Consider the following 24,900-nt stretch of genomic DNA (forward strand, 5'->3'; position numbering starts at 1 on the left):
TAACTAAAACTACCCTAAAATCTAGAGAGAGGAGAGAGCCTCTCTCTAGAATTCTAACCTAAAACATGATGAAAAACTAAACTATGACTACTTGGTTCATTCCTCCTTCAATTATTGGATTCAATAGCATCAGAAATGGGTTGGATTGGGCCCAAAATAAGCTGCAAAATCGCTGGGGGCGATTTCATTAAAGTGGGCCACGGACAGCATCGGCGCGCGCGTGCAAAGTGCGCATGCGCGCCCCTGAACGCGAAGCAACATATGGCAAAATTTATATCATTTCGAAGCCCTGGATGTTAGCTTTCCAACGCAACTAGAACCGCCTCAATTGGACCTATGTATCTCAAGTTATGGTTGTTTGAGTGCGAAGAGGTCGGCTTGACAGCTTTACGGTTCCTTCATTTCTTCATGAGTTCTCCCACTTTGCATGCTTTTCTCCTCACTTCTTCCATCCAATACTTGCCTTATGAACCTGAAATTACTCAACAAATACATCAAGGCATCGAATGGAATTTAAATGAATTAAAATTACCAATTTTAGGGCCTAAAAAGTATGTTTTCACATTTAAGCACAAATCAAGGGAGAATTACAAAACCATGCTATTTCATTGAATAAATGTGGGAAAAGTTGATAAAATCTCCCGAAATAAGCACAAGATAAACCACAAAATTGGGGTTTATCAACCTCCCCACACTTAAAGATTGCACCGTCCTCGGTGCATGCTGAGATGTGCAGGTGGACGAGTTGCTCCAACTGATACTTTTCTTCAAGATTTTGCAGATGGACTTGTCTGTCTCCCCATGCAAACGTCTTCCGGTTTCCTTCCGGGTGGCCATCCTAAAAGAAAAACGGAAGAAAAAGTAACCCAGTAATAAAGATAAGAAAATAAATGAAGTATGGGTGGGTTAATGCCAAATGATAATGGTCTCATTTACATGGAAGCTTCAACATGTACGTGAGAAAACAATAGAAGCCATGGCATGCCAGTGGTATAAAATTTGTAACATAGGGGAGGAGTGTGGGTAATGGAAGTATCAATACAAGCTCATGTCAATGCAAATGGAGTGCAAGTATCATAAAAGATTGGCATTGGCAGATAATTAATATCATCCCACAGTGTAAAACAAGTTACCAAAATAAATTCAAGAAAAGATGCAACAGTTGAATAAAAAATTTTTTTAACACCAATAGAAAAATAAAAAATTCAGAAAAGAAAATAAAAATATGCACAAATTTAAAATGCAATGAATGAAAATATGTAAATAAATTAAATAAAATAGAATGGAGGTGAAAGAAAATAAGAAAGGAAGAAGAAAGAAATAAGAAAAGATAAGAAAAATAAGGATTAGAGAAGATAAGAAAATTGGCTAATCTGGATATTCTGTGCGCCGCTTGTGACGCGGACGCGTGAGTGACGCGGTCGCGTGGTGCGTGATAAGGTCAGGTGACGAGGACGCGTGGGTCACGCGATCGCGTGGCCTGTTTTGTGCGATTGGCGCGAGTGCAGCCTCGCGGTCGCGCAACTCTCTGTTCGAAACTCTTTTGCCAAAAATCTGGGTGACGCGATCGCGTGGGGCATGCGACCGCGTGAATGGCCATCTTTTAAAAACGACGCGGACGCGTGGGGTACGCGTTCGCGTGGTGAGGCTTGGGCTTCCAGCACGAGTCCAGCCCAACTCCAGCTCAACTTTCTGCCATACACCCATTTACGTCGATTCCACAGAGCCACACGTTCGCGTGGGTGACGCGGACGCGTGGGGAAGCTATTTTTCAAATGACGCGGCCGCATCGGCGACGCGGTCGCGTGGATCAGTTTGTGCCATTAGCGCGCCTCCAGCCACGCTTTCGCGTGACTTTCTGTTTACTTTCTTTTCTTCACAACACACATACGACGCGGACGTGTCGGCGACGCTGTCGCGTCGCGTGCAAAAATCCCCTTTTTTTTTGATAATCTAAAAAAAATGTAGAATGCAGTGTTAATATGAATGTGATGCAAAAATCCAATTCAATATAATAAAATAAAATGAAACTCAAAAACAAATAAAACTAAATAAAAATGAAAAAAAGAACGATCATACCATGGTGGGTTGTCTCCCACCTAGCACTTTTAGTTAAAGTCCTTAAGTTGGACATTGGATGAGCTTCCTGTTATGGTGGCTTATGCTTGAACTCATCAAGGAATCTCCACCAATGTTTGTGATTCCAATAACCTCCAGGGTCCTAAACTAGGCGCAGAAAGCCTTCAAGTAGGTTAAAGCAAGTTACAAGGCCCCAAGAGTGTTGATTGCCAGAATGAATTCCGGGGTCCCAAATCTTGCTTTTGCACCCGTATTCAAGTTGATTATCATGATTCCATCCGGGTGATTCAGCTTTAGAATTCTCACTGAAGCATCCAAACAACTTCCTAGACCCATTCAATTGAGCTCTATACCAACCTTTGCGTTTAAACTTAAAGCTTCCAACCATAATGAACCCTGCAGGACAATTCTTACCACTGGCCATCTTCCTCTTACTCTTAATGCCACAAATAGCTCTAAGTTGACCATCCGTCTCCAGTAGCCCATATTCAAGTGGGATTAGAAAGCTAATATGAATTTTACCCACTTGAATGTTGTGAAGGATGATGGCAATTTAGGGGGAGGGGTCTCCAATAACTTTGGCAAGGTAATTTCAAGCTCCACTCCCTTGTGCTCTTTGACAACTTCCACCTCTTTGCAAGCTTCTTCAATTTCAACCTCTTCCTCTTGGTAGCTTTCTTCCAATTCAATCTCTTCTTCATTACTTACCAAGGGTATGGGAGGTTGTGCTTTTTCTTCTTTACTCTCCATCTCTTGACCAACCTCTTCCAAGTCTTCAACTATGATATGCCCTGGAGGTTGTACACCCTCCTTAACATCAAATGCAACTGTCTTGGAAGGAGGTTCTATGTCTTGACTTTCCCATGGAGGTTCAGCATCTCCTAAGTCTTCAACCACTTCTTCCTCTGCAACTATTATGGCTTCCTCCACTTGTTCCAATACAAAGCCATGTTCCTCATTGTCCATCGAAGTTTCTAGTGTCTCCTTCATGCCTTGATCTTCTTTTGATTCTCCACATGTAGCCATGGGAGTTCTTTGAGTACTCAGATATTGGGAAGCTATTATATTTACTAACTCGCCAAAGGCGGCCGCGAAATTTTGCACACTCTTATTCATCCTTTCTTGCCCTTGAAGAGTAACACGAAGTCTGTCATCCATTGGAGGTTGGGGTGGATATGAGGATTCATTGGTTGGGAGAGAGGGTTCATAATAGGAAGGTGGTTCATGAGAGTAGTTGTGTTGGAAAGGTGGTGGTTCTGTGTATGGTTCATTTGGCTCATAAGGTGGTTGGTATGGTGGATACGGGTTAGGGTCATATGGAGGTGATTAGCGGAAAGGGGCTTGTGAGTATGGTGGTCCAAAGTCATGTTGAGGAAAGGGTTCATAGGCATATGGTGGTGGTTGTTGATAGTCCATTGGAGGTGGTTGTTGCCATGAGGGTTGATTAAATCCTTGTGGCTCCTCCCATCTTTGATTGTTCCAACCTTGATGCCTGTTCTCATTGTAATTTCTTCTTCCTGCAACATAATTGTAACCAGACTCATAGCCAAAGGTGAGAGTTCATAGTAGTAAATAAAAATTAAAAAAATAAATTTAAATTAAAAGGTTATTTAAATTTTGAATTTGAAAATTAAATTTTGAAGTTTGAATTTTGAAACTTGAAATTTGAGATTTGAAAATTTTTAAATTTGAATTTTGAAAAATTTTTAAATTTGAATTTTGAAATTTGATTTTTTTAAATAAGATAAAATAAGATAAAAATTTTAAAATAAAAACCAATAACCTTTTAATTTATGAAAAATAAAAACAAAAATAAAAACAAATAAACAAGTGAAAAGCAAATATTTACAATAACCAATAATAAGGCACACGATTGCAATTCCCCGGCAACGGCGCCATTTTGATAAGAGAACTTTTGCGTGGTCTAGAAATTTGCGGATAAATCCTCGTTGCAAGTATAGTTTCTAAACCTTCAAAAGTCCTTTCATACAAACGTTTTGGTTGTCACAAGTAACAAACCACTTTAAAATTGATAACCGAGTATTTAAACCTCGGGTCATCTTCTCAAGGAATTGCAGGGAAGTATGTTTGGTGCACGAATTGTGAATCATACTTTTCACAACGCGTACCACTAACCAGCAAGTGCACTGGGTCGTCCAAGTAATACCTTACGTGAGTAAGGGTCGAATCCCACGGAGATTGTTGGTTTGAAGCAATCTATGGTTATCTTGTAAATCTTAGTCAGGAAGTCAATTATGTTTATCAATTGAATTGTGAGTAACCAGTAGAGCATAAATTAAAAGTTACTTGTTGTGCAGTAATGGAGAATATGTTGGAGTTTTGGAGATGCTTTGTCTTCTGAATCTCTGCTTTCCTCTGTCTTCTTGTTCACGCACGCACGTCCCCCTATGGCAAGCTGTGTGTTGGTGGATCACCGTTGTCAATGGCTACCTTCCATCCTTCCAGTGAAAACTACGCTCACGTGCTCTGTCACAGCACGGCTAATCACCGGTTGGTTCTCGATCCGGTTGGAATAGGATTTGCTATCCTTTTGCATCTGTCACTAACGCCCAGCCTTCAGGAGTTTGAAGCTCGTCACAGTCATTCAATCCTTGAATCCTACTCGGAATACCACAGACAAGGTTTAGACTTTCCGGATTCTCATGAATGCTGCCATCAGTTCTAGCTTATACCACGGAGATTCTGATTAAAGAATCTAAGAGATACTCATTTAATCGGATATAGAACGGAGGTGGTTGTCAGGCACACGTTCATGGTTTGAGGAAGGTGATGAGTGTCACAGCTCATCACCTCCATCACAGTTAGGCGCGAATGAACATCTTAGATAGGAACAAGCGTGTTTGAATGGAAAACAGAAATACTTGCATTAATTCATCGAGACACAGCAGAGCTCCTCACCCCCAACAATGGGGTTTAGAGACTCATGCCATCAGAGAATACAAAGTTTAGATCTGAAATGTCATGAGATACAAAATAAGTCTCTAAAAGTTGTTTAAATACTAAACTAGTAGCCTAGGGTTACAAAATATGAGTGGACTATGATGGATAATGCAGAGGTCCACTTCTGGGGCCCACTTGGTGTGTGCTGGGGCTGAGATTTGAGTGAGTCACGTGCAGAGGCCATTTGTGGAGTTGAACGCCAGTTTTTATGCCAGTTTGGGCGTTCAACTCCAGTTTTTGATCCTTTTCTGGCGCTGGACGCCAGAATTGGGCAGAGAACTGGCATTGAACGCCAGTTTACGTCGTCTATCCTTGTGCAAAGTATGGACTATTATATATTGCTGGAAAGCCATGGATGTCTACTTTCCAATGCAATTGGAAGCATGCCATTTCGAGTTTTGTAGCTCCAAAAAATCCAATTTGAGTGCAGGGAGGTCAGAATCCAACAGCATCAGCAGTCCTTTTTCAGCCTGAATCAGATTTTTCTTCAGCTCCTTCAATTTCAGCCAGAAAAATACCTGAAATTACAGAAAAACACACAACTCATAGTAAAGTCCAGAAATATGAATTTTTCCTAAAAACTACTGGAAATAAACTAAAAACTAACTAGAACATACTCAAAACTATATGAAATTATCCCCAAAAAGCGTATAAAATATCCGCTCATCACAACACCAAACTTAAACTGTTGCTTGTCCTCAAGCAACTAGACAAATAAAATAGAAGACTAATAGGTTGAGAAGCAATAATATCTCAGAGTTTTTGATTGAAGCTCAGATCCTAATTAGATGAGCGGGACTAGTAGCTTTTTGCTTCTGAACAGTTTCGGCATCTCACTTTATCCATTGAAGCTCAGAGTGATTGGCATCTATAGGAACTCAGAATTCAGATAGTGTTATTGATTCTCTTAGTTCAGTGTGATGATTCTTGAACACAGCTTCTTTATGAGTCTTGGCCGTGGCCCTAAGCACCTTGTTTTCCAGTATTACTACCGGATACATAAATGCCACAGACACATAACTGGGTGAACCTTTTCAGATTGTGACTCAGCTTTGCTAAAGTCCCCAATTAGAGGTGTCCAGAGTTCTTAAGCACACTCTTCTTTTTGCTTTGGACCTTGACTTTAACCGCTCAGTCTCAAGTTTTCACTTGACACCTTCACGCCACAAGCACATGGTTAGGGACAGCTTGGTTTAGCCGCTTAGACCAGGATTTTATTCCTTTAGGCCCTCCTATCCACTGATGCTCAAAGCCTTGGGATCCTTTTTAATTGCCCTTGCCTTTTGGTTTTAAGAGCTTTTGGCTTTTTCTGCTTGCTTCTCTCTTTCTTTTTTTTTTTTTTTTTTTTTTTGCAAGCTTTGTTTTTTTTTTTTTTTGCTGCTTTTTCTTGCTTCAAGAATCATTTTTATGATTTTCAGATTATCAATAACATGTCTCATGTTCATCATTCTTTCAAGAGCCAACATATTTAACAGTCTTAAACAACAAATTCAAAAGATATATACACTGTTCAAGCATTCATTCAGAAGACAGAAAGCATTGCCACCACATTTAACCAATTAGAATTTCTTTTATTAAACTCTAAATTTTATTGCTTCTTATTCAAAAGATCTACTATTTTATTCATGTTTAATGATGATGAGAAAAATAAACTATAGCTTAATTGGAGATAAAATCAAATAGATACTAATTACTATTATATGACTTCTAAGGTAAACTTTTTATAAGGACACTGTCACAGGGTTAAGGCAGAAATTGGAAATTAACAACCTTTATTCTGGGGGTATGGGAGTTCCTCTGATCCTTGGGAGGCTTGGTATCACAGAAGACTTTTGGCGCTTCAGTTCCCTTAAGTCACGTCCCTGCTCCTCTTGTTCTTTAAGCATATGGGTCAGCATTTGACTGTGTTCCTTCTGTTGTTTTATTATTTGCTCCATAGCTTCCTGTATCTTGGTGACAGACGTCTCAAGATATTCCCAATATTCCGCTTGAGGAATCTCTGGGAGGAATTCCTGTGCTCTCTTCTTGATATGTTCCTCCTGTGCTTGTTGTCTCTCCATTGATGCTTTGGTGATTGACTTTTCAATTAGGATATATTCAGTTATTCCCATCTTGACTCCAGCGTCCTTGCAGAGCAGAGAAATCACGCTTGGATAAGCCAACCTGGCCTCTCTTGAATTTTTGTTAGCAATCTTATAGAGCTCTGTTGAAATCAGCTGATGAACCTCCACTTCCTTTCCCATCATGATGCAATGAATCATCACTGCTCTTTTAACTGTGACTTCAGAACGGTTGCTGGTGGGCAACAGAGAACGCCCAATGAAGTCCAGCCATCCTCTGGCAACTGGTTTGAGATCCTCCCTCTTGAGTTGATTTGGGACGCCCTTTGTGTTGGTGGTCCACCTGGCTCCAGGGATACAGATGTCCTCTAGAATCTTATCCAGGCCAATGTCTGCTCTCATCATCCTCCTGTTGAAGGAGTCTGGATCATCCTTTAGCTGAGGTAGCTTTAGTATCTCTCTGATCTTATCAGGGGTGGTATGAATAATTTTTCCCCTGACCATGGTCCGAAATTCGTAGCAGGCAGTTCCAGATAGTCTTTGCTTGTCAGTCTGCCACATATTAGCATAGAACTCCTGGACCATGTTCCTTCCTACTTTCGTTTCAGGATTAGCTAGGACTTCCCAGTTCCTGATTCGAATTTGCTCCTGGATCTCCGGATATTCGTCTTCTTTCAGATCGAATCTAACTTCCGGGATCACTGATCTCAGACCCATTACTTTAAGATAATGGTCTGAATGTTCTTTAGATAAGAACTTCCCTTGATTCCAAAGTGGTTTTGGAACGCTCTCTTTCTTGCCTCTTGGAGTGTATTGTTTCCCTTTGAGAGCCATAATCTTAGTAGTGATCTCGGATAAACACACCAAACTTAGAGGTTTGCTTGTCCTCAAGCAAAAGAAAAGAAAGGAGAGGGATAGAAGGAGATTGAGGTGCACTTGTTGATGGAGGAGGGGGGAGGCCGAACCCAATTTAAAGGGGTGGGGGGTGGATTTTCGAAAAATTGGAAGAGATAAGATAAAAAGATTGAGTTGAAAAAGATAAGATAGAAGATATAGTTTGATTTTGAAAAGATAGGATAGATTTTTGAAAAAGATAAATCGGGGTTTTTGAAAAAGATAATATGAAAAAGATATTGAAAAGATTTTAGAGTGAAAAAGATAAGATAGAAGATATAGTTTGATTTTGAAAAGATAGGATAGATTTTTGAAAAAGATAAATCTGGGTTTTTGAAAAAGATAATATGAAAAAGATATTGAAAAGATTTTAGAGTGAAAAAGATAGATTTGTTTTTGGAAAAGATTTGAAAAGAGTTGGATTGATTTTGCAAAGAGGGTGTGTGCTTATGAATTAAGATACATTTGATATTTTGAGGGTAGGATTTTTAGAAATCAGAGTTCTTGACATGTTTATGTAAATAAAATCATGTATTGAATCATAAAATTATAAATTAGAATGGAAATACGTGTGGGATTACTGGATTTGGCTCCTCCCTGTCCTCCTGGCGTTTGAACGCCCAAACACTGCCTGTTTTGGGCGTTCAGCGCCCAAATGCTGATCTCCTGGGCGTTCAGCGCCCAGTTGCTGCCATTCCTGGCGTTCAACGCCCAGTGGGTGGCCATTTCTGGCGTTGAACGCCCAAATGCTGCCATTACTGGCGTTCAGCGCCCAGTGGATGCCCATTTTGGGCGCTGAACGCCCAAAATGCCCCTTTACTGCCGTTTTCTTGCTATTGAGCTCTTTTACTCTGTTTTGTGTGCCGAGGTCTTCTGTAAATGATTATTTACCTTGTTGTCAATGAACTCTATATAAAAAATAAAGATAGAAATAGGGCAAAATGCTTAGAGGATTGTTGCCCCATGGCTGGGTTGCCTCCCAGCAAGCGCTTCTTTATTGTCTTTAGTTGGACCTTGCTGAGCTTTTAATCTAGCTTCAGCCTTGAGCATTCTTGCTCAGTGTTGCCTTCAAGATAATGCTTGATTCTCTGTCCATTGATAATGAACTTCTTATCAGAATCAATATCTTGAAGCTCCACATAACCATATGGTGACACACTTGTAATCACGTATGGTCCCCTCCACCGGGATTTCAGTTTCCCGGGGAATAGCCTGAGTCTAGAGTTAAACAACAGGACTTTTTGTCCTGGTTCAAAGATTCTAGATGACAGCTTTCTGTCATGCCATTTTTTTATTTTTCTTTATAAAGCTTGGCATTTTTGAAAGCTGTGAATCTGAATTCCTCTAGCTCATTTAGCTGGAGCAATCGTTTTTCTCCTGCTAATTTGGCATCTAAGTTTAGGAATCTGGTTGCCCAGTAGGCCTTATGTTCCAGTTCCACGGGCAAGTGGCATGCCTTACCATACACGAGTTGGTATGGAGAGGTCCCTATAGGGGTCTTGAATGCTGTTCTGTAAGCCCACAGAGCATCATCCAAGCTCCTTGCCCAATCCTTTCTACGGGTATTTACTGTCCGTTCCAGGATTCTCTTTAATTCTCTGTTAGAGACTTCAGCTTGCCCGTTGGTTTGTGGATGATATGGAGTGGCCACTTTGTGGCGAATTCCATACCGAACCATGGCAGAGTAAAGCTGTTTATTGCAGAAGTGAGTGCCCCCATCGCTGATTAACACTCTAGGGACACCAAACCTGCTAAAGATATGTTTCTGGAGGAATTTCAGCACTGTTTTAGTATCATTGGAGGGTGTGGCGATAGCCTCAACCCATTTTGATACATAGTCAACTGCCACCAGAATATAAGTGTTTGAGTATGATGGTGGGAAAGGTCCCATGAAGTCAATTCCCCATACATCAAACAACTCTATTTCCAAGATCCCTTGTTGAGGCATGGCGTAACCATGAGGCAGGTTACCAGCTCTTTGGCAACTGTCACAATTACGTACAAACTCTCGGGAATCTTTATAGAGTGTGGGCCAATAGAAGCCACATTGGAGGACCTTGGTGGCTGTTCGCTCACCTCCGAAATGGCCTCCATATTGAGATCCGTGGCAATGCCATAGGATTCTCTGTGCTTCCTCTCTGGGGACACACCTACGGATAATTCCGTCTGCACATCTCTTAAAGAGATAGGGTTCATCCCACAAGTAGTACTTTGCATCAGTAACTAATTTCTTCTTTTGTATTCTATTGTACTCCTTGGGTATGAACCTTGCAGCTTTATAGTTTGCAATATCGGCAAACCATGGTGCTTCCTGAATGGCAAATAGATGCTCATCAGGGAGCGTCTCAGAGATCTCAAGAAAGGGGAGGGACGTCCCTTCCACTGGCTCTATCCGGGACAGATGATCAGCCACTTGGTTCTCTGTCCCTTTTCTGTCTCTTATTTCTATATCAAACTCTTGCAGAAGCAATACCCATCTGATGAGCCTGGGTTTTGAATCCTGCTTTGTGAGTAGATATTTAAGAGCAGCATGGTCAGTATACACAATCACTTTTGATCCTACTAAGTATGATCTGAACTTGTCAATGGCGTAAACCACTGCAAGTAGTTCTTTTTCTGTGGTTGTGTAATTTTTCTGGGCATCATTTAGAACACGACTGGCATAATAAATGACATGCAGAAGCTTGTCATGCCTCTGTCCCAATACTGCACCAATGGCATGATCATTGGCATCACACATTAACTCAAATGGCAATGTCCAGTCTGGTGCAGAAATGACTGGTGCTGTGACCAGCTTAGCTTTCAGCGTTTCAAACGCCTGCAGGCATGCTGTGTCAAACACAAATGGCGTGTCAGCAGCTAGCAGATTGCTTAGAGGTTTTGCGATTTTTGAAAAATCCTTTATAAACCTCCTATAGAATCCTGCATGCCCCAGAAAGCTTCTGATTGCCTTAACATTGGTAGGTGGTGGTAATTTTTTAATTACCTCTATTTTTGCTTGATCCACCTCTATTCCCTTGTTTGAGATTTTATGCCCAAGAACAATTCCTTCAGTCACCATGAAGTGACACTTTTCCCAGTTTAAAACTAGGTTGGTTTCTTGGCATCTTTTCAGAACAAGTTTCAGGTGATCAAGACAGGAGCTGAATGAGTCTCCATATACTGAGAAGTCATCCATGAAGACTTTCAGAAATTTTTCCACCATATCAGAGAAAATAGAGAGCATGCATCTCTGGAAGGTTGCAGGTGCATTGCATAGCCCAAAGGGCATCCTTCTATAAGCAAACACTCCGGATGGACATGTGAATGCTGTTTTCTCTTGATCCTGGGGATCTACTGCAATCTGGTTATAGCCTGAGTAGCCATCCAAAAAGCAGTAATAATCATGACCTGCTAGTCTCTCTAGCATCTGGTCTATGAATGGTAAAGGAAAATGATCCTTTCTGGTGGCTGTATTGAGCCTTCTGTAGTCAATACACATGCGCCACCCTGTAACTGTTCTTGTAGGAACCAGTTCATTTTTTTCATTATGAATCACTGTCATGCCTCCCTTTTTTGGGACGACTTGAACAGGGCTCACCCAGGGGCTATCAGAAATGGGATAAATAATCCCAGCCTCTAGTAATTTGGTGACCTCTTTCTGCACCACTTCCTTCATGGCTGGATTTAGCCGCCTCTGTGGTTGAACCACTGGTTTGGCATTATCCTCCAGTAGGATTTTGTGCATGCATCTAGCTGGGCTTATGCCCTTAAGGTCACCTATGGACAACCCAAGAGCTGTCTTGTGTGTCCTTAGCACTTGAATAAGTGCTTCCTCTTCCTGTGAATTTAAAGCAGAGCTTATGATCACTGGAAAGGTGTCACCTTCTCCTAGAAATGCATATTTCAAGGATGGTGGCAGTGGCTTGAGCTCTGGTTTAGGAGGTTTTTCCTCTTTCAGCAGAAAGTTCAGAGGCTCTTTCATGTCCCCTGAATCCTCCAAATCAGGCTGAACATCTTTAAAGATGTCTTCCAACTCTGATTCGAGACTCTCAGCCATGTTGATCTCTTCTACCAAAGAGTCAATAAGGTCAACTTTCATGCATTCTGTTGATGTGTCTGGATGCTGCATGGCTTTGACAGCGTTCAACTTGAACTCGTCATCGTTGACTCTCAGGGTTATTTCCCCCTGTTGGACGTCAATGAGGGATCGTCCAGTTGCTAGGAAGGGTCTTCCTAGAATGAGAGTGGCACTCTTGTGCTCCTCCATTTCCAGCACAACAAAGTCAGTGGGAAAGGCGAATGGCCCAACTCTGACAATCATGTCCTCAATCACGCCTGATGGGTATTTAGTGGAACCATCAGCAAGTTGGAGACATATCCGGGTTGGTTTAACTTCTTCAGTTAAGCCAAGCTTCCTGATAGTGGATGCAGGTATTAGGTTGATGCTTGCCCCAAGATCGCATAAGGCTGTCTTGGTGCAATCACCTTCCAATATGCATGGTATCAGAAAACTCCCAGGGTCTTTAAGCTTTTCAGGAAAGCTTTTCAGAATGACTGCACTGCATTCTTCAGTGAGGAGAACTCTTTCTGTTTCTCTCCACTCCTTTTTATGACTCAAGATCTCTTTCATGAACTTGGCATAAGAAGGTATTTGCTCAAGTGCCTCTGCAAAAGGAATCTTTATTTCAAGAGTCCTTAGATAATCTGCAAAGCGAGCAAATTGCTTATCCTGCTCCTCTTTCCGGAGTTTTTGAGGATAAGGTATCTTGGCTTTATATTCCTCAACCTTAGTGGTTAAAGAAGCCTTTTTAGAGGGGTTGTTATCAGCACTTGTGTGTGTCTGATCCCTCACTGGCAATTGAGTACCAGAGTCAGAAGCTGGAGTGACGTTAGACGCCAACTCACTGTCTGTTCCTGGCGCCTGAACGCCAGAAATGTGCCCATTTTGGGCGTTCAACGCTGGATTATGCCCCCTTTGGGCGTTCAACGCCAGATTCTTGCCCATTTCTGGCGTTGAACGCCAATCCTGCCTTGTTTCTGGCGCTGAACGCCAGTTTTGGGCATGGTCTGGGCGTTCAGCGCCAGCCTTCCACCCATTTTCTGGCGTTTTAGTGCCAGAATTATTTTTCCCTGGGCTCTTACTGTCCTCAGGGGAATCTTTGGTGGGTCGCTCATTTCTTGAATTTTTGATGCCTTGAGGTGGGGTATTTAATGTTTTCCCGCTTCTTAATTGAACTGCTTGGCATTCTTCTGCTATTTGCTTTGATAGCTGCTGCTTTGTTTGCTTAAACTGTTCGTCCATATGTATATTAGCTATCCTTGTCTCCTGTAACCTGTCTTTGAATTCAGCTAGCTGTTTTGTTAGAAAATCTAATTGCTGATTGAATTCAGCAGCTTGTTTTACAGTACTGAATTCAGCAGTTACTGTTTTAACCTCTTCATTCATGGAAGGGTTGCTGCTTAGATACAGATGCTGATTCCTGGCAACTGTATCAATGAGCTCTTGAGCTTCTTCAATTGTCTTTCTCATATGGATAGATCCACCAGCTGAGTAATCTAAAGACATCTGAGCTCCTTCTGCAAGCCCATAGTAGAAGATGTCTAACTGAACCCACTCTAAAAACATTTCAGAGGGGAATTTTCGTAACATCTCTCTGTATCTCTCCCAGGCATCATAAAGAGATTCATTATCTCCTTGTTTAAAGCCTTGGATGTCCAGCCTTAGCTGTGTCATCCTTTTTGGAGGGAAATATTGATTCAGGAATTTTTCTGTCAGCTGTTTCCATGTTCTTATGCTGGCCTTAGGTTGGTTATTTAACCACCTCTTGGCTTGATCTTTTACAGCAAATGGAAACAGTAATAGTCTGTAGACATCCTGATCTATTTCCTTATCATGTACTGTGTCAGCAATTTGTAAAAATTGTGCCAGAAACTCTGTAGGTTCTTCCTGTGGAAGACCGGAATACTGGCAACTTTGCTGCATCATGATAATGAGCTGAGGATTCAACTCAAAGCTACTGACTCCAATGGAGGGTATGCAGATGCTACTTCCATATGAAGTAGTAGAGGGGTTAGAATATGACCCCAGAGTCCTCCTGGACTGTTCATTTCCACTTATGTCCATGATGGATCTATGGATATAACTTGGACTGGTTTACCTTTTTATTTATTTTATTTTATAAGAAGTAAATACTTAAATAAAATAAAATAACTAAAAAGAATTTGAATTTTGAAAATATATATATATATATATATATATATATTTTTTTTTTCGTTTATTAAAAAAAGAAATTAATTAGTAAAAAAAAAGAAATTTTTGAAAAAGAGGGAAGATATTTTCGAAAATTAGAGAGAGGGAGAGTTAGTTAGGTAGTTTTGAAAAAGTTAAGAAACAAACAAAAAGTTAGTTAGTTAGTTGAAACAAATTTTGAAAAGATAAGAAGTTAGGAAGTTAGAAGAGATATTTTGAAAAGATATTTTTTTTTTGAATTTAGTGAGGAGAGAGAAAAACAATAAGATAGTACAAGATTTAAAATTTTTAGATCTAATGCTCCTTGTTTTCGAAAAATTTGGAGGGAAAACACCAAGGAACACCAAACTTAAAAAGTTTAAGATCAAGACACAAGGAAACTCAAGAACACTTTGAAGACTCACAAGAACACAAGAACATGAAGGAAGAACACCAAACTTAAAATTTTTAGAAAACCAAACCAAAATTTTCGAAAATCAAAGGGGAATCAACAAGAAAACACCAAACGTAAAGTTTGGCACAAGATTTAATAGAAAAAATATTTTTGAAAAAGAAGGTTTTGAAAAGAGTATAAAAGATTCTAAACCAATTACCAAGAACACAGATTAACGCTCTAGCCAAATGAGTTATGGGACCTTCAAAGATTTTAAGAAAGATTATTTTTGAAAACACCAAACTTAAAGTTTGGCACAGGATTTAATAGAAAAATTATTTTTGAAAAAGGTTTTAAAGAAATATGATAGCCAATTATCATGAACATAAACACCACGTTCTAAATAACTGAGCTATAAGTTTAAAGTATTTTAACAAAGGATAAATAATAAAAGACTCTAAACCAAAAAAAAAAGAAAGATTTTTCCTAATCTAAGCAACAAAATAATCCGTCAGTTGTTCAAACACGAACAATCCCCGGCAACGGCGCCAAAAACTTGGTGCACGAATTGTGAATCACACTTTTCACAACGCGTACCACTAACCAGCAAGTGCACTGGGTCGTCCAAGTAATACCTTACGTGAGTAAGGGTCGAATCCCACGGAGATTGTTGGTTTGAAGCAATCTATGGTTATCTTGTAAATCTTAGTCAGGAAGTCAATTATGTTTATCAATTGAATTGTGAGTAACCAGTAGAGCATAAATTAAAAGTTACTTGTTGTGCAGTAATGGAGAATATGTTGGAGTTTTGGAGATGCTTTGTCTTATGAATCTCTGCTTTCCTCTGTCTTCTTGTTCACGCACGCACGTCTCCCTATGGCAAGCTGTGTGTTGGTGGATCACCGTTGTCAATGGCTACCTTCCATCCTTCCAGTGAAAACTACGCTCACGTGCTCTGTCACAGCACGGCTAATCACCGGTTGGTTCTCGATCCGGTTGGAATAGGATTTGCTATCCTTTTGCATCTGTCACTAACGCCCAGCCTTCAGGAGTTTGAAGCTCGTCACAGTCATTCAATCCTTGAATCCTACTCGGAATACCACAGACAAGGTTTAGACTTTCCGGATTCTCATGAATGCTGCCATCAGTTCTAGCTTATACCACGGAGATTCTGATTAAAGAATCTAAGAGATACTCATTTAATCGGATATAGAACGGAGGTGGTTGTCAGGCACACGTTCATGGTTTGAGGAAGGTGATGAGTGTCACAGCTCATCACCTCCATCACAGTTAGGCGCGAATGAACATCTTAGATAGGAACAAGCGTGTTTGAATGGAAAACAGAAATACTTGCATTAATTCATCGAGACACAGCAGAGCTCCTCACCCCCAACAATGGGGTTTAGAGACTCATGCCGTCTGAGAATACAAAGTTTAGATCTGAAATGTCATGAGATACAAAATAAGTCTCTAAAAGTTGTTTAAATACTAAACTAGTAGCCTAGGGTTACAAAATATGAGTGGACTATGATGGATGATGCAGAGGTCCACTTCTGGGGCCCACTTGGTGTGTGCTGGGGCTGAGATTTGAGTGAGTCACGTGCAGAGGCCATTTGTGGAGTTGAACGCCAGTTTTTATGCCAGTTTGGGCGTTCAACTCCAGTTTTTGATCCTTTTCTGGCGCTGGACGCCAGAATTGGGCAGAGAACTGGCGTTGAACGCCAGTTTACGTCGTCTATCCTTATGCAAAGTATGGACTATTATATATTGCTGGAAAGCCCTGGATGTCTACTTTCCAATGCAATTGGAAGCATGCCATTTTGAGTTCTGTAGCTCCAGAAAATCCAATTTGAGTGCAGGGAGGTCAGAATCCAACAGCATCAGCAGTCCTTTTTCAGCCTGAATCAGATTTTTCTTCAGCTCCTTCAATTTCAACCAGAAAAATACCCTAAATTACAGAAAAACACACAACTCATAGTAAAGTCCAGAAATATGAATTTTTCCTAAAAACTACTGGAAATAAACTAAAAACTAACTAGAACATACTCAAAACTATATGAAATTATCCCCAAAAAGCGTATAAAATATCCGCTCATCAATGTTCTTATTATTGGTTATGGAGATTGTAAATTTGGGGTTTCGGAAGTAAGGAGGGAATATGTTATATGACAAGTAAAATAAAATAATAATAATAAAATCTCTTGGCAAGGTATGAGAAATTGGAAGTCCAGATTTAGTTATCCTTATCAACAATAATGAAAGTTGAATCTTAATTCTACTTAGTCAACCTTTACTAAAGCAAAGAAAAGTCAAGGGATTAATTAGTTTGACCTTCGAATCCTATTTATTTCCTAAGAAAAGATTGGGATTATTGAAGTTCAATTCAATTGGCAAGGTAATAATTATCAATTATGCTGTTGAATTGGATAACTCCTGAGTTACTGATTTCTTAACCAAAACCAAAAGGGAAAAAGTAAATCTACTGGAATAAAAATGCCTTCAGATGGGAAGCAATAATCATGTAAAAAGAAAGCAATAATAACTGAAATACCTCAAATAATATTATTTCAAAGAAAATCATAACATGAATGTAGCATAAGCCAAATAGGCAACATAACTAATATAAGCATTAAAGTATCTGAAAATAAGAGATAAATATAAAGTAAAAGAACATTGAACCTGGGATTTAGAGGCACTCCTAAAACTAAGAGAAATCCTAAATCCTAATCCTAAGAGAGAGGAGAGAACCTCTCTCTCTAAAAATTACATCTACTCCTAAAATTATGAATATGAATGCTTCCTTATGAATGGATACATTCTCCCACTTTATAGCCTCTAATCTATATTTTCTGGGCCGCAAACTGGGTCAGAGACAGCCCAGAATTCGCTGGTTGCGAATTCTGCCACGCTGGTTTTTCGTCACTGCGACGTGGCCTCATGGAGTACGCGGTCGCATCACCTAGCGTCAGAAAAACTATGGTATATTATATTTCAAATCGAAGCCCCAGACGTTAGCTTTCCAATGCAACTGGAACCGCGTCGTTTGGATCTCTGTAGCTAAAGTTATAGCCGTTTGAGTGCCAAGAGGTCAGGCTGGACAGCTTATCAGTTTCTCCAGTTTCTTGTATTCCTTCCACTTTTGCATGCTTCCTTTCTATCCTCTGAGCCATTCCTGCCCTGTAATCTCTGAAATCACTTAACACACATATCAAGGCATCTAATGGTAATAAGAGAGGATTAATATTAGCAATATAAAGGCCAAAGAAGCATGATTTCAATTAAAGCACATAATTAGGAAGGCAAATGTAAAACCATGCAAATAGTATGAATAAGTGGGTAAAGAGTTAAAAAAATCCACTCAATTGAGCACAAGATAAACCATAAAATAGTAGTTTATCAACGAGCATGTTGTTTACATATATTTCCATGAGTTTTCCTAAGTGGGAGGAAAACACCTTGTTCATCAGTCGTTGGTATGTGGCTCTGGCATTCTTTAATTCGAAAGGCATTACTACATAACAGTAGTTAGCCTTGGGAGTGATGCAAGAAGTCTTTTCTTGGTCTGGTTTACACATTAGGATTTGATTGTATCCCGAGTATGCGTCCATAAAGGACAAATACCGATATCCCGAGGCCGGGTCAACCAGGGCATTGATGCTAGGGAGGGGGTATGGATCTTTAGGACAAAGCCTTGTTGAGGTCGGTGTAATCGACACGCATCTTTCATTTTCCATTCTGTGTTTTTACCGAAAATACATTAGCCAGCCATAATTGGTACTTTACCTCTCTTATGAATCCATCTTATAATAGTGTTGGCACCTATTCCTCCACGACCTGTGCCCTTTTGGGACCGAGTTTCCGATGCTTTTATTGAATAGGTTGAGAGCCCGGGTAGACAATGAGTTTCTGAGACATGAGATCGGGATCTATACCTGGCATGTCAGAGGCTTTCCAGGCGAAGTGGTTGGAGTTTCTTCGTAGGAGGTCAACAAGCTGTGCTTTCAAACCTTCCTCTAGGTTGGCTCTTATACTCATTGTCTTTTTAGTATGATCTCCAATTTGCATTTTTTCTATCTTTTCTTTTGGTTGGGGATGTAGTTCTTCCCGAGTTCGGACGTTGCAGAGTTTAATAGTGTTGACTTCTTTTCCACATGTACTGCCTCTTAAATTGAGGCTCTCATTGTAACATTTTTTGGCCAACTTCTGATCTCCTTTTATGGTGAAAATTTCTTCTGCAGTTGGAAATTTCATATATAGATGAGATGTAGAGACAACTTGCTGCTAGTCAGTTTAAAGTAGCCCGACCTATTAAGGTATTATAAGCAGACATGATGTCGACCACAATGTAGTCGACACTTAACGTCCTTGACATCGAGCCTTTACCAAAGGTGTTGTACAATGAGATGAACCCCAAAGGTTAGATCGGCGTGTTTTCCAACCCGAAAAGGTTTTCTAGGTCTGCCTTTAGATCTTTTTCCTCTAGCTCGAGTTTGTTGAAACCAGACTTAAATAGTATGTCCACCAAACTCCCTTGGTTCACCAAGGTTCTATGGAGATTTACATTGGCAAGGATCATTGTTATCACTACTAGGTCGTCGTGGCCAGGTGTCACCCTCTGTGCATCCTCTTTGGTGAACGAGATGGTCGGTAAATCGGGAATTCTGTTGTTGTCTCTAACTTGGTATACTTCTTTGAGATGCCCTTTACGAGAGGATTTTGAGATTCTTCCTCCTGCAAACCCTCAATTTACCATATGTATGTGCTTTTCAGGAGTTTGTGGGGGTCGATCTCGCTATCATCCGTCATTGTCGTCTATTTTCCTCTTTCTTTGATTGTTCGATCTCTCGGCTAAGTACCTTTCTAGCCGACCTTTCCTGGTCAACTTTTCTATGACATTCTTTAATAATAACAATCATTAATAGAATGCACATACAGCTTGTGGTACTCGCAGTATTCTTTCTGACTTCTTGCCTTTTTATGTTTGATAGGACGAGGAGGTGAAAACTTTTCAGTGCGGCATATTGCCCTGTAGATATCTTAAAGAGAAACTATAAGTGGGATGTAATTATGATATCTTCAGGGCTTTTCTGAGTTATACTCTTCCTTTTTTTAGCTTCTTTCTCCTTGTCCCGAGTTTGGTAGGATAGGTTGGGCCTTGGGGGAGGTTCTCTAAGTTGAAAATTTTTCTCCATGTTAATGTACTTTTTTGCCTGTTCTTGTACTTCGTACAAGGAAGTTAGGTGTCACTTGGATATGGATTAGGAGAATGACTCTTCTATAAGGCCATTAAACAACCCCATTATTACTGCTTCAGGAGGTAAGTTTTATATTTTCAGGCAGGCTTTGTTGAATCGTTTCATATAGTCTCAAAGTGTCCCCCTGACTTCTTGTTTGGCCCCTAGTAGGCTTGGAGCATGCTTTATCTTGTCTTTCTGGATTGAAAATTTGGTAAGAAACTTCCTTACTAGGTCATTAAAGCAAGTTACCAACCCGGGTGGTAAGTTGTCGAAGCACTTCATTGCAGCTTTAATCAAAGTTGTCGGGAAGGCTTTGCAACGAGTTGGCATCAGAGGCATCAGCTAGGTACATCCGACTTTTGAAATTGCTGAAGTGATGTCTCGGAATGGTCGTTCCATCGTAAAGATCCATGTTGGGAGTTTTGAAGTTCCGGGGGACGTTGGCTCGCATGATCTCTTCAACAAACGGATCTTTACCTTCCAGAGGGCTTTCCTCCTGATTTGTCCAGTTACTCCATCTTTGGAGGTCGGCTTCTAACCACAAGAGCTTTTCCTCTAGCTCTCTTTGTCATCGTACTTCTTTTCGTAATTCCTGTTCAACTTTTCGTTGTCATTCAACCTCAAGCTCGAGTTGTTCTAATCGTCCGTGGTGGCCGTGAACTAACCCTAGTATTTTTGTCAGATGGGGAGGTTCTTCATTTCCGGACGGGTGGACTTCCGAATGAATCCGTCGTGGATAAGGTTTTCTTGATGATCCTTCCCCATGGGGGAGTTTGTTCTCTCTCGAGGTGGAGGTAATGCTAGCGTCAGGTCGTCATGGTGGGGCTCTGGTTCTGACTCAGATGTCGTATGACCGTCTTCGTACTGGTTATCTGCCATACGCGGATGTAGACTTCCAGGTCCCTGGCAATAACACCAATGTTCCAAGGGTTACCTGAAACAGTAGTTTGGGCCTGAACGTGAGGTTCAGACTCCTTTTGAGGTAGCATCTGATTTGTGCTAGTGTCGAGGTGCTGCCGTCCGAGTTCCTCGTGAGGAGGTGGGGATGTTACCTGCAAGAAACTCCGATGCTTAAGTTAGCAAGGGCTAAGTATGTTTTTATTAGATTGAGACTTGAATATACCTGAGGTGTGTCAGTGTATTTATAGTAGAGTAGATAACCTTTTGGAGTAGCTCCACCTTTGTTGGTGGAAAACCGTTTCCTTTATCTTTGGAGTTTATTAAGATCTACCTTCTAGATGAGGTAGAGATAGTATGAGATATTTAGGGGAGGTAGTTACTTATTTAAATAAACAGGGTCGGACTACCCGTGTCGTGCGTAGAGGTAGAGGAGACCACCTTTCTTGGTGGACTTTAAATTTTTTTTTTTGGACTTGTTCTTATTCTGGGTCATAGTATGAACAATATATATAGGTTATTTTAAAATTAGATTTAATGTTGATTTTCAATATTGAAAAGTGTTAACTAAAAGTGATATAAAGTCTAATCCATTAATAAGTATATATATTACTTTGCCCTAGACCTTTTATTGTCAACTGAGTTCTTTCATATGTGCATGAGGGAGGGTGTTGGATTTTTTTTTCATTTGTTCATGTTGTATGATATGGGAGGTTGAGAATGTGTTAAAAAATGTTGCTATGATATAGTCTTACAAGTACTAAAGCATGCAAATATACATACAAATTATTTTAACTTTTTAGTTGTAAATTGTAAAAATATTTTGAATAGGTTTAAGTGTGAAATCTCTCATGTTTTTATTGGTAAAATTTCTCATGTTAAGAGGGGTGAAAATTTAGTGACTCATGCCTTATCAACCATAGCTACTTCTCAGCCTAATTATGTTTGGATACAAGATTTTCGGAAACAAATATGGAATTTGACTTGTCTTGATGTTTTGGGCTTACCTAATTAATGAAAATTCTCCATTTTTCTAAAAAAATTCCTATGATGAAACAACAAAATGTAATTAAAATTTTGTATTACTACTTAGTAGTGTTATTTTTTATTTATTTAATTTTTTATTTTTTTACTAACAATAATATAAAATCAATTTGCTACAGTAAATTATATCATCCACATGTGTATTTTTGTTACAAAATTGATAACATGGTTGACAGTAGAATAATATTATAACAATTTTAAAATGTCAAAAACTTAAATTTGACATTTAAAATAACTTTAAGATTTGATTTAAGCATTATTGGAACAAAAACAATCATTTATTCTTTTGAAAATTTAAATTTTAAATAAGAGGTAAATACCAAATCGGTACCCAAAAGATTCTAGCTGACAAAATCGTACTTGACTTTTGTTATTGACAAAATAGTCTCTGAATGATTTTAAAATTTGACAAACATGCCATCGACATCGCTGGAGTACATCTCCGACAAGAATGATGCTGAACTGGCCGCTGTGTTTTGCTGAGATGTTAACGTTGTTAAACTAATTACTTATGTGTAATTACTAATTAAATTAAATCAAATCCTAAGTAAAAAATTCCCAAATCACACTAAGTTTACCCTACTTTCATACCTAGATTTACTAAGCTACCTTTATTATTACTTACTGTGACCAATTCTCTCATTTTTCAGTCAGAGTTAAACTCAAAGATCGCAAAATGAGAGATGTTGCTCTCGAAGTTGGTCTTGGTGCCAAGGGTAACAAATCAACGTGAGAGCCATTGTTGATTGGTGAGCTTCGAGTGAAAGGCCTTGGAATGAGCATCATCGTAACGTCATTGACGAGGTAGGTTTCGTTTCTTTTCATTGTTGTACGAACGTTGCCTTTGTTAGTGATGAGCAATGGTTATTGCTTGTTCCGATTTGTTTGTTTCACTATATTTGTCATTTGTTTGTTGCGCGCTTAATCTTGCTATAGGCATTGATGAATTAAATCTTCTATTTTTGTAGTGGTCAAGAACTAGGATTGTACCTCTGATTTATTCCTTCTGTGTTTGTTTTGCCAACTTTTAGATGGATTGTCTTGTCTCATTTGTGTTTCATTATATGGATTATTTGTAAAAGGATGGAGATGGTAATGTGAAATACGATGGGGTTTAGTGACCGAAAAATATACATGGTGAATGTGGAGACATGTAACTTATTTTTAATTGAAGGTTTATTTTTAGACTTAGGTTACATTGTATTTAATGAAATTTATTGGTTGGAACCAGGTCTAGATTTAGCTAGCCAATGAGTTGAGAGTGGTTAGGAGGGATGTTGATGTTATGAGGATGTGTGAGAGTGCTCTAAAAAATGACAACATTGTACATATTTATTTTGACCATCCTGTTGATGCTAATCCTGATATTATTGAGGAAGATGTAGTATCTGATGATAGTACTGAGAGTGTGTATGAAATCAACCAGGCTGCTGATAATGTGCATAAAGATGATGTTACTAATAAGGAGGTTGGTGAGACTCATGAGAGGGGAAACGAGGATGTTGTTGAAGTGAATAAGGTGAATGAAGTTGTAAATAAGGGTACTGCTAATGTGAATAAGTGGGGTGTTAAGATGAATGAGTTGAATAAAAGTGTGAATGGTGTTGTCAATGAAGTTGTCCATGAAGTGAATAGAACTAATGAGACTGAAGTTGCACCAGCTCCAGAGAAGGGTGCTAAAAAGGTGAGAAAGAGGCATCCAATACCACCACTAAGTGGTTTATCCCAACAAAAAAGAAGTGTTAAATCTGGACTAGTTGAGAGAGTAGATGAAGCTACACATGACAATGATGCTAATAATGGTGACATTCAAGGTGCCAATGAAGACCACAATTAGAGTGCTTCTCATGATGCTAATGAAGGTACTAATCTGGATCAGCCAATTGTGGAAGAGATTAGAGCAAAAAAGCTGTAACAGAAAACACAACAGGTAAACCATTTTTTTGTGTACTTAGATAGTTTCTCTGAAAAAGGTTGTATCATTGCTGTGAAATATCTTGTATCCTTGCATAAGTTAAATGAATTGTTTACCTTTCTTAATAGGTGGTGTTACAAATGGTGTTGCACAAGAAGAGGAGAATCTAAATAGAAGAAAGAAACATCCAAGGCCATAACTTTCTGGATAGAGAATTGTTCCTGTAAGGGACAATGAAGCACTAAGGGTTGAGGTGCCCAATCCAAATGTAGAAGATGGAGACAATGGACTTAAAATGTATTAATACGATTTTGACAAACTTTATAATCCTCCTGGATCAGATGGTGAAGTAGAAGAAGCATTTTCTCAACATAAACCCAACACACCATATGAAAAAATTACTCTGGAGTTTGAGACCATGGACCAATTAATATCAGTAATAAAGAAGTACAACATACAAATTGGGAGACAGGTCTTCTTTCTTAAAAATGAGAGGTAGAGGTAAAGGATGATATGCTATGATTCCAACTGCCCTTAGTTGCGTTACTGTATCAGGACCAACCATCTACCTTCATTTCAGATAAGGACCTTTGTAGATGAATACTTTTCCAAGAAGTAACAAGAGTAAATCAATCACATGTGCTTTGGTTGCAGAAGTGCTGGTGCCAAATAGGAGTGGAATTACCCCATAACCTATTGGGTTACCAAAGTTTAAAAACTTGTATGTTTGTTTGGGTGCTTGAAAGAATCACTTTAAATCAAGATGTAGACCTTTTATCACTTTAGATGAGACATTTTTAAAAGGTTATTTTGGAGGACAGTTGCTGATTGTCATTGCTCAGGACGTGAACAACCAATTATTTTCAATAGCATATGGGATTGTGGATGCCGAGACAAGGAAAAATTGGAGATTCTTTCTTGAGAAATTACATCGACATAGGAGACAACAAGAAAAATAGCTAGGTTTTTATGTCTGACTATCAAAAGGTGATGTAGAGAAAGCAATTATGGATTTCTAAAATATTTCAATACATTATTGTATCATTAGCTTCTAACAATTTTTTGTATTCGTGTATGCAGGGACTAATTCTAGCTTTACAAAATGTCATGACGGGTGTTACATATCACTTTTGCTATATGCACATGTGGAGAAACTTGGATTTTGTATGTCTCCTATAAATAATGGAGTTTGTTTTTTGAACCCTTGA

This window comes from Arachis hypogaea, chromosome 13 (assembly GCF_003086295.3).
Source record: "Arachis hypogaea cultivar Tifrunner chromosome 13, arahy.Tifrunner.gnm2.J5K5, whole genome shotgun sequence".
Taxonomy (NCBI): Eukaryota; Viridiplantae; Streptophyta; class Magnoliopsida; order Fabales; family Fabaceae; genus Arachis; species Arachis hypogaea.